This window comes from Lactuca virosa, chromosome 4, assembly GCF_052849685.1.
Source record: "Lactuca virosa cultivar CGN04683 chromosome 4, Lactuca_virosa_CGN04683_v6, whole genome shotgun sequence".
Classification (NCBI taxonomy): Eukaryota; Viridiplantae; Streptophyta; class Magnoliopsida; order Asterales; family Asteraceae; genus Lactuca; species Lactuca virosa.
The window spans coordinates 385,625,154-385,634,081 of record NC_136429.1 but is presented as its reverse complement, the minus strand read 5'-3'; positions in this window follow the sequence as shown (position 1 = coordinate 385,634,081).

Below are 8,928 nucleotides of genomic sequence, written 5' to 3'. Positions count from 1 at the left end.
AATTAGCCTTCCTCTTGACCCACAAACGATCTCTCTGCTCTCTAGGGTTTCTCAGGGGTGAAGTGGCCGCAAATGGAGGACATAAAGGCCTTTAAATAGGGCACAGACCCGAGAATTAGGGTTTCAATTTCCAGCGCGGACTCGTCGAGTCCACCCTTTCCGACACGTCGAGTCTGTTCATTAATCCAGTCAGCAATCGCGGTCCTACTCGACGAGTCTACGCCTCAACTCGTCGAGTCCCTCTCTTTTACACATAAATAAATGATCAAACATAATACCTAGAAATCCGGATGTTACAATTCTCCCCCGCTAGAATCAGATTTCGCCCTCGAAGTCTTGCTCCTCAAACAACTCTGGATGCTGCTCCCGCATCTCCAACTCCGGCTCCCAAGTCAGCTCAGACCCTGTCTGATGTTGCTACTGGACCTGCACCAGGGACACTTCCTTGTTCCTTAGAACCTTGATCTTCCGATCCCGTATCGCGATTGGCCTCTCAGCATAATTCAGGTTCGCATCCACCTGAATATCCTCCAGCGGCACCACCGCCGACTCGTCGGCTATACACTTCCTCAACTGAGACACGTGGAAAGTATCATGAATCTGGATCAACTACGCACGTAGCTTCAATCGATATGCTACCCTGCCCACCCTCGTGGTCACCCTGAACGGCCCGATATATCGGGGGCCCAGCTTGCCCCTCTTCCTGAATCGAATCACTCCTTTCCAAGGAGACACTTTCAGGAGTATGAAGTCTCCCACCAGGAACTCAAGCTCGGATCGTCGCCTATCCGCATAACACTTCTGGCGACTCTGAGTCGTCGAAAACGTTTGTCTAAGCTGTTGTATCTGCTCGGTCGTCTGAAGCACTATCTCAGCGCTGCCCATCACGCGCTGCCCTACCTCTCCCCAGCAAATGGGAGTCGGACATCTCCTCCCGTACAACAACTCAAAGGGAGGCATACCAATACTCGAATGGTGGCTGTTGTTATAAGAAACTCAACCAACGGCAGATACGTATCCCAACTTCCCCCGAAGTCCAACACACATGCTCGGAGCATGTCCTCGAGCGTCTGAATCGTCCGCTCACTCTGTCCGTCCGTATGGGGGTGGTAAGCGGTACTGAAATGCAGCCTCATACCCAACTCCTCATGGAACTTTTTCCAGAACCTGGAAGTGAAACATACATATCGGTCTGACACAATCGAGATCGGTACTCCATGTCGCGATACCACCTCCCTCACATACAACTCTGCCAATCTCTCTGCAGAAGAGCTCTCACTGATAGCAAGGAAGTTAGCGCTCTTTGTTAGCCGGTCGACAATCACCTAAATCGCATCGACACCCCTCGCGGTCCTTGGCAATTTGGTGATAAAATCCATGGAAATCTGTTCCCACTTCCACTGGGGAACCTCAAGTGGCTGCAACTTTCCGTGCGGATGCTGGTGCTCAGCCTTAACCCTGCAACAGGTCAAACACCTCTCAACAAACCATGCTACATCCCACTTCATACAGGGCCACCAGTAATCTTTCTTCAGATCCAAATACACCTTAGTGGCCCCGGGATGGATCGAGAACCTCGATCGGTGCGCCTCCTCCATCAAAGTGGTGTGCGCCCCGCCTGCATACGACACCCAAATCCGACCCTGAAAGGTCATAAGCCTACGGCCATCGGTAACGAACTCAGGTACCTGTCCAATCACCCGCTCTCTCTTGCGGTTCTTCGGTCTCAAGGCCTCTGCCTGGGCCTCCCGAATGGTGTCCAACACCGGAGTCATCATTGTCAGCCGTATACATACGTCTCGAATCGGGGCACTCTCCGCCCTACGGCTCAGGGCATCAGCTACAACATTAGCTTTGCCCGGGTGGTACAGGATCTCACAATCATAATCCTTTACCACGTCCAACCATCTCCTCTGGCGCATATTCAGGTTGGGTTGATCCATCAAATACTTCAAGCTCTTGTGGTCCGTATATATGGTACACCGAACCCCATACAAATAGTGATGCCAGATCTTGAGGGCGAACATCACTGCCCCCAATTCCAGATCGTGGGTGGGATACCTCGTCTCATGAGGCTTCAGCTGCCTCGATGCATATGCTATCACATGCCCCCTCTGCATAAGTACTGCGCCCAACCCCGATATCGATGCGTCGCAATACACCATAAAATCCTCCATCCCTTCTGGGATAGCTAACACCGGGGCTTCGCATAATCTCTGGCGAAGTATCTCAAACAAGGTCTGCTGCTCCGGACCCCATGAAAAAGCAACACCCTTCCGGGTCAACCTGGTGAGCGGCACGGCGATCTTGGAGAAATCCCTGATAAATCTCCGATAATAGCCAGCCAATCCTAGAAAACTCCTGATCTTGGTGGGTGATCTTGGCACCTCCCACCTCATAACCTCCTCAATCTTGGCCGGATCGACCAAAATCCCATTCTGGTTGACGAGATGCCCCAAGAACTGGACCTCTCGTAACCAGAACTCGCACTTGGAGAATTTGGCATAAAGCCTCCCCGACCTCAATACCCTGAGAATCTCTCTCATATGCTCCTCGTGTTGCTCTCTAGATCTCGAATACACCAAAATATCATCAATGAACACGATCACCGAACGATCCAACATCGGCCTACACACCCTGTTCATGAGATCCATGAACGCTGCCGGTGCATTGGTGAGCCCGAAAGGCATCACCACGAACTCGTAATGCCCATAACCAGTCCTGAACGCCATCTTCTGGATCACGCACTCTCATCTGATGATATCCAGACCTCAGATCAATCTTGGAGAACCAAGACGATCCCTGTAACTGATCGAACAAATCGTCGATCCTCGGTAATGGGTAACGGTTCTTGACCGTCAACTTGTTCAACTCCCGGTAATCAATTCACATCCGGTGTGAACCATCCTTTTTCTTGACAAAATGGATCGGCGGTCCCCAAGGGGAATTACTTGGTCTAATAAACCCCTTCCCCAGCAGCTCCTGAAGCTGCGAGGATAACTCCTGCATCTCTGGCGGCGTAAGGCAATAAGACGCCTTGGCGATAGGCGCTGCCCCCGGAACCAAATCGATGCAGAACTCTACCTGCCTCTCGGGAGGCACACCTGTCAACTCCTCGGGAAAAACATCCAGGAAATCGCGCAGTATCGGAACATCATCAATCGAACTTGGCCTCCCAGCGGCCACTCGTGTGTCCATCACATAGGCTACAAACCCGCTGCAGCCCTGCTGTAAACTCTGTCTCGCTCTGGCAGCCGAACAAAACGCTGACCCACATCGGGTACCCTCGTCGTACACCGTAAGTAATCCCTCACTAGGGTCTCGTATCGTCACCAACTGTCGCTCGCAGTCTATAACAGCCCCAAATCGGCTCAACCAGTCCATGCCTACTATGACACATATGTCCCTCATTGCAATTGGGACTAGATCTATCGGGAACTCAACACCGAAGATCTCGAGTACACATCCTCGAATCACATCCGTAGCATACACCGCTCGTTCGTCAGCTATAGAAAATCACAGAGGTCGACTCAACGCCTCTCGTCGGATACTGATGTGCTGACTAAACGCTAAGGAAACAAATGACCGACTCGCACCCAAGTCAAATAACACCAAAGAAGGTACAGAATTCACAAGAAATGTACCTACGCATATCATAATATAAGCACAACACCTCAGACTCAACATAAATAAATGAAAGAATACATCCCATTCACGACATCGGGCGCTGCGCGGACCTCCTCCGCTGTCAACTGAAAGGCTCTCCCGCGAGCCCTCGGTGCCTCGGCCTTCACCAGCCGAACCTCAGTAGCTCGCACGGCAGCAGGAGCAGATCCCTGCGGTGCTCCCTGTGCTGTCCCCCACAGCTGCGGACACTCGGCCTTCCGATGGCCCATCTGGTTGCAATGAAAACAAACCATGAACCCCTTAGGGCAATCCTTGGCTATATGCCCCTCCTTGCCATATTTGTAGCAAGCACCCAATCGACAAACCCCGTCATGTCCCTTGCCGCACTTTCCGCAAGTGCGGCCCTTCTGGCCTCCAGATCTCGAATCGGCGGGCTTTGCCCGCTTGGCTGCCGGCTGAGACTGTGCCGGCCGCCGATCCATCCCCTGAGACTCGGCCTCCTCCCTGGCCTGAGTCTCCAACTAAATCTCCCTCTTCCGGGCATTTGCCTGAAGCTCAACAAATGTCCGGTAAGTCGAGTTCGACACGAACTCCTGAATATCCCTCCTCAAAATGCCTAAATTGTAACACCCTGTTTATTTATTAGATAAATAAATAATGTAATGAACGAATAGTAGCGCTAAAATAAATAATTGAAAGTTTAAGGGGGAGTTAAAAATATAATTTCCGGACTAGTTATAAAGAATTTTTGAAGTCAGAGGCTCCGTGGTAATTATTGGAACTTAAGTTGAAAATAATGTGAGGAGGAGGGACTAAAAATGTTAACATGGCTGAAGTTTGATGATTCGGACCAAATTTGTAGAGGGTTTTAGATGGTGGGGTTCAAATGGTAACTTATGGACTGATTGTGAAAGGATTTTGGATACTAGGGGGCTGCTTTGTAAATTATGGCCTAATATTGAAAGGAACTCGGATGGGAGGGACCTATTTTGATATTATGGCAAAATTATAAGTGGGATCGGGTATAAAGGGTTATGAAACCCTAACCCTAATAGAAGACCCTCCAGCCATCACCCCTTATACCTCCCGTTTACAACCGCCACTTCTCTCCATCCTTATGCCTCCTTCACCGGCACACCACCACCCCAGTTTCTGATCAACGACAGGGCCGCCATCGACCACAGGACTGCCGCCGTTATTGAGGTCGTGAGCCACCAAAGTCAACCGTCGTGCTGTCGGGGGCAGTGGGCGAATGGAGAATCACGACGTGCTGCTGTTGTTGTTCGCCAGTTGAGGTCGTAACCCGCCTCAGTCACATCTCCTCTCCGCCACAATCTTTCTTCGCTTTCCCGTTAGCCACCGCCGCCGGTGCAACTCTCATGTTGCTCCGATCACTGTTTATTGCCCCAAAGGACTACCATGATCGTGTTTCACGTGGGTTCGAGTGGTTGAGATCGAGATGCACTTCGGAGTGAGCTTGACGAGTGCGCGTTCGTGTGGATGTGTTGCTGGACAAAGACTCAAGAAACTCGCAACCACCGTGACGTGGTGGCTGTTGTCACAAAGACCGTTGCTGTTGCCGTCATTTTCATGTTGCTGCCGCCACCTTGCGCCGCCAAGTGGGTGGCTGGGATCATTGTGCAAACCAGATCATATGTGTGTGTGTTTATTGCAGTGAATCGGTGTTGGATGTTTATTTTTCCGGGAAAAGCCACCACCACCACCGTGAGGTGGTGGCTGCCACCATGTGTCACCGCCGGCCACCGGTAGGGTGGCTGCGTGTGTGTCTATATTAGTGTGTGTGTGTGATATCGGATTTTGCGTTGTATATTGTATCAAATTAGAATAATGAAAGGAAAAATCAAACCACCACCTTCGGGTGGTGGCTGCTGCCTCCTACCGCCACCGGCCGCCGTGTCGGGTGGCGGTGTGCCGTGTTGGATAATGACTAGTTTGGGTTGTTTGGACAAGGGACTAAAACCCTAATGGGCCTAGTGAAATCATAGTGGGCCTAATAAACCCTAATTGGTTAAAGGACTTAGCTATTGGGCCTATTGGGCTAATATGGGATGGAAACCCTAATTAGGGTTTAGAAAACCCTAATATTGGAATTATGGGCTTGGACCTATCGGGACCCACTTTTGGGCTATTTGAATGGAATTGTGTATTAAGCCCGACTTCACCATATGATATACCTAGTACAGTAATGGACTTAATGGATTAAGTCCTTAATGGGTTAAGTGAGAAACACCTAACCCTAATTGTCATTTTATGTGAAACCCTAGTTTCACTTGGGCTTTGTGTTGGGCCTTTCTTTTGAGTTTTGGTAATTGGATTATTAATGGGCCATCCAAGAATAATTCTATGGACTAGAAGATGTTGATGGGCTTAGGGTAAGGCCCATATGAGGGTGTGGGCCCAATTTGGAAAATTGGGCCATATGTTGGGCTTTGGCCCATTACTTGACTATTGAGCCTTTAGTGTGTGAGTTGGACTTTGGGCTTGGAACCCAATTATTAATTGGGTGTTGTTTGATGTTGACAGTTCGGGAATCTGTCAACCAGCAGCTGGAGTTTTATCGGTGGGACTTCAGCAGTGTCAGGTGAGTTGTCATCACTATATCAACAGGGTCTAAGGCACCAAGGCCGGCCCTTTATGGATTATATTCAGATTATTGCATGTTATACTTACTGATTTACATCCTGGTAGTTAGGATGGTGATATGCTATGCTTTAGTGACCCGGTTGGGTCGGTATCCTGGTATATAGGATGATGTTATGTTAGTAACATGTTAGGTCGATATCCTGGTTATAGGATTGTTGCTATGCTTTGTGATCTGTTAGATCGGTTTGACTGTTATATATATACATGCAAGTGTTATATGATATCTATGTGCACATGATTGTCCTGGTTATAGGATGATGCTATGTTAGTGACCGGTTAGGTCTGTATCCCGGTTATTGGGATGTTGCTATGATTGGTGATCTGTTAGATCGGTTTGACTGTTATATGAAATTAGCTAGCATATGATATTTGTATGCACATGTTTGTTTGGTTGGGGGTTGGGTTGAGACGGTCCTGCCTTGTGCTGTAGGCCAACATACCTAGGGCGGTCCGGATAAACTAAAGGCCCTGCAAAGGGATTTAGTCAGGCCGAAGGCTCGGAGAGCGGTCCAGATGGACTGAAGGCCTGCGAGGCGGTCCATTCAGGCTGACGGCTAATTATGCATGTTGTTATGTATTTGTTATATGATATGGTTATATGTTTATGGCGTTATTATTTTGGGGGTAACTCACTAAGCTTCGGGCTTACAGTTGTTGATAATGTTTCAGGTACACCAGATGATCGTAGGAAGGCAACGGCGTGATCATACAGCTCCTCCTATTTTATGGTTTTATGAATTGGTTCTGGGAATACTCTGATGTTTAATCTATTTTGAAAACAAATTGTAATCACTCAATGGTTTTTAAATGCATTAAAAAGTTTTAAATTGGCTTGAATTTTTGGGATGTCACACAAATACCGGCTCATGCGTGCCTGCTCCGTAGACACCTGTTCAGGGCAGAACATCGCCCTCTCATGAAACTTCCTGGTAACCACAGTAACAGAATCAGTACCCTGCTTGAGGGTCAAGAACTCCTCGGCCAGCCGTTCCCTTTCCACCGGGGGAACATACTCATCTCTGAACATGGTGGTGAACCTCTCCCAAGTCACCTCTGAAATCTCTGCAAGAGTGAAGCTCGCCGTCACGAACTTCCACCAGTCCTTCGCTCCCAAGTGAAGCTGGTTCAGCGCGAACCGTACCCTCAGATGATCCGGACATGAACACGTGTAGAAGCATCCCTCAATATCAGAAATCCATCTAATCGCAGCGATCGGATCCTGCGTCCCGTCAAACTCTGGTGGCTTCATGTTGCTGAACTCTCGAAACAACAACGAGTCACCTCCCTGAGGCCTGGCAGTAGCCACAGCTGCAGTAGCTGCAGCAGCCGCAGCCTCAGTCACCGCTGCGTACCGCTCATAAAAAGTCTCAATCAATGTGGTCTTGATAGACCCAAACATCTCCGGAATCTCGCCTCGAATCGTCACTGCCACCTCATCGTGGATCATCTGTCGAAGCTCCTCGTCACTCATGCCGCTCGTCTCAGGTCTGTGGCGTGTCCCAACCATGATGTCTCTAAAATACAACATAAATATATTAGAGACTTGCTCGAGCATACTCGCACTCGATAACTCAACCCTACTTGTTCCCTAGTACCCTAAGGATTCTTACTTCAGTAGTACGGGCCCTATACTACCGTCCACACCGCATCAGTATTCACCCCAAGTCCTCCTCCTAGGATCCCAAATCACAAGTACTCTACATCTCGCTGGCATAGGCTACTCCTTCGGTGGACCTCTCAAACTTCCTTACTGCTACCTACTCACTCTCACGCATCACATAGCAGCATAAATCTTCCTAGGCTAAGGCATCATAAATCAGGCCAATCTGGTCCAAATATGAATACCTAGACTACTCTAACATGCACATCATAACATATCTTATAATACATAATGTAAGGGTATTTTGGGAAATCACCGTTCGGGCGCTGGCTGATCGTACACACTGCTCTGTTCTGCCTTTCTCAAAATCTTTTACTCTCTTAGAAAAATTGTTTATTTTATTAAAAACTTTCTCAAATCCTCAGTTTCAGTTCAGATTCATCCGAAGATGCACCCGAATCCCTCAAACCAAGGCTCTCATACCAACTTGTAACAACGTAAATTTTCAAAACAATTTTTCATTTTTAAATCACATTTTCAATCATCGAAAACAATATCAACCAACTGTATCCAATGTCATAATAACAAACAAATCCCAGAATCTCAAAACATAATCTCTATGAGTGTGTACGGATCATGCCGGCGCCTTCCCGCGATCCTCGCTAGTACCTGAAACACATAACACAACAACTGTAAGCATAAATGCTTAGTGAGTTCCCCAAAATACCACATACAACACATACGTCTTTCCAGACCATATCTCTGTGGGATCTTCCGATCCAAATGTCTCAGGGGACTTCCGTCCCGAATCCCGGTAGACCTTCCGGTCCTACCCGTATCGACCTTCCGGTCCGTAACCTGTTGACCTTCCGGTCCATATCATATTGACCTTCCGGTCCTTATCATACATAACATACATAACACATACATATCACATAACAACATACAACTCATACATCTCATAGCATATAAGACCTTCCGGTCACACATAGGTACCCTTCCAGGTACAGTATAGTGAGAAGACTCACCTCAATGAA